The following is a 2,587-nucleotide window of genomic DNA, read 5'->3' on the forward strand; positions in this document are numbered from 1 at the left end:
TGTAATAGGTCTTCCAAGTCCCTATGGAAGTAGAATAAGGGAAACAAATTAGTCTTTGGTGAGAATACTCATTGCACATAATCAACAATAGCATCAAATTCTCCTCCTCCTTAGTTGAATTTCAGAAGGGCTTACAAGATGAGAAAATGGAGGCAACATTTGATAATATCCATAATAGAGACCCCAATTTATTGGCGCAAGATCAAAGAATGGGAATGTAAGATGGAGAAGAAAGCATTGAGTCATGAGCGAAGTGGAAAGAGCAAGAAACTATGGATTGAGAACAATTAAAGAGGAATATTTGACATGTTTATGAGTGAAACCTTCTTATTAGGGTAGTTCAAGTAAGTTTGACTCAGTCATAGAGTCAATTTATCTCTCATGTTTAGTAGCAACCAGTATTAGAGTAAGGTAATCAAATTCCCAAAGGTGTTAACTATTGTGTTCCTAGAGTTATAGAGTGAATTGATATGTATTGGGCCTATAAGGAAAGTACCAGATGAAAAATAACATGGGATATGGAAAAATATTGATCAAAAACGTAGTGGAAAGTTCAAACCAATCCTAGAGGAGTTTCTCCATTGTATTGGACATGGAAACAACAATGCTTATCATGCTAGTTCGATTGTGGAGTCAACTTGGAGAATTCCTTAGAGAATGGTGGTGGTAGCATAAGAAAAATCGAGTGGAGGAGCATGGTTTGATGGGTCGCACGAAGGAGGCATGGAGTATGGGCCTTGTTGTGACAAAGTGCCTCATGTATACCTGTAAGTATATGGCAAAGGTGACGTTTGCACTAGTAGAAAATGAGAAATTAGTGACTAGGTTACAAAAAACGTTAGTCACCATCTTTTCCAAGTGAAATACTACTAAAAATGAGAAATCTGAAGTAACCCAATAAAAAATGACTAATTTAGTCGTGGATTAAAATACGCAACTAGCTAATAAGTAACAAAACTAAAAATGACTAACGTGAATGACTAATTTAGTTTAGGAACAAAAATACAACCACCTAACAAGTAATACAATAATATGAATCAATTGTTTATGTTAGTCATTTTGATTGTGTCACTTCAGAAATCTAAACTTACAAGTGATAGTAGATTCAAAAGTTGTTATAGATTGGCTGGAAGGTTATACTTCCGTAAACACTTACTTATTGGATCAATGGATGATTAGAATTATGGAGCTAATTAGAATTTTTAGGGTTATATCCTTTAATCACATTCACAAGGAATTAAATTGAAAGGCTAACAAACTATCCAAAATGAGAGTGGGATTACAACTGGTTCAAATACATTATGAATAATACTTGTAAGGATAAGTGTTGGTTAATTAGTAGATGACACATTTCTTTTAGTTGAATACTTAACTTTTCATACCAATCTACATTTTTTATTATCAAGATCATATCCATTGAACTTAGGATACTAGTTTTTAACTTTGGATATCAAGTTGTTTATCTAGTTTGAACATATATTATTATTATTATTTATTATTGTGAAAGAATTTATTATTATCATCTATTGTGCTTATACATGAATTCATGGATTTGAGACACTAATATTCTTCTTCTTCTTGAGTTGTAAGGATAACTTGGTTCATTTCCAATCCTTATATTGCCATGAACAAAGGTACTTTTTATTTTTCATTCTATCCATATATTCCCACTAACATCTTTTGCCCTCTCTCTATTATTGGAGGCACAAAATTTTTCTTAGCCTAGCTTTTTAAGGTAAAGTTTACATTTCCAATGTTTGATCTTAAACAACAAAGGGTGAGCCAACTACTTCTTTTCAAATATGATCAAATTCCTCTAGCTTATTTTTGAACTATAAGGGATTACATCTAAAGGGGATGGGTCTTGGATTTCGATTTAGCTTTAATATTAAGCCAATGGGTTTGTGATCTAAGAAGGAAGAGGGAATGGTATAAGAAGATATTTTCCCCTCATAATCCATGATTGAGGGTTGGACCAACAAGCCATCCAAACATTCTACTTTGAAACCTTGCTTTACTTTTTGATTTGTTTAAGTGAATTTATTGATCTTAGCTTAATGTGTATAAATTTCAATATCGAAATGATAACTTTTATCTATTCTTTTGGTTGATCTCTAAAATAATTTCCTTTGTTCCCCTATTTTTAATAATTTTTTTACATATCTAGCTTGAATCAGTTGATTTGTGAAGGTTAGCTTGAATTAGTTGATTTACGAAAGATTGTAATGAAAACCAACCTTCCAATTTTTTATTTATTTTTTTTATTTACACGCTATGGCGCCAAGCGCATTGTTGCAATTGAAATAGAGTACGAAGATATGCAAAGGTTAGCTTGAATTTAACGATTCACGAAGGTTTGGATTGAAAACTAACCTTCCAAAAAAACTATTTGATTTACATGCTATGGCGCCAGCGCATTGTTTGAATTGAAATAGAGTAGGAAGATATGCAAAAGGAAAAGTGGCATAAATGATATAGGGTTTGAATGAAGTTCCACAAGCTCTGGCTTTTACAGTGAACGATATTGGAACTGAGCCCTTGTTCACAAAGCTCGATCAATTACACAATATGGGCATGTGATATTACT

The sequence above is a fragment of the Pinus tabuliformis genome, chromosome 5_1, assembly GCF_031772625.1.
Source record: "Pinus tabuliformis cultivar Carrire ecotype Pingquan chromosome 5_1, CPIR1, whole genome shotgun sequence".
Taxonomy (NCBI): domain Eukaryota; kingdom Viridiplantae; phylum Streptophyta; class Pinopsida; order Pinales; family Pinaceae; genus Pinus; species Pinus tabuliformis.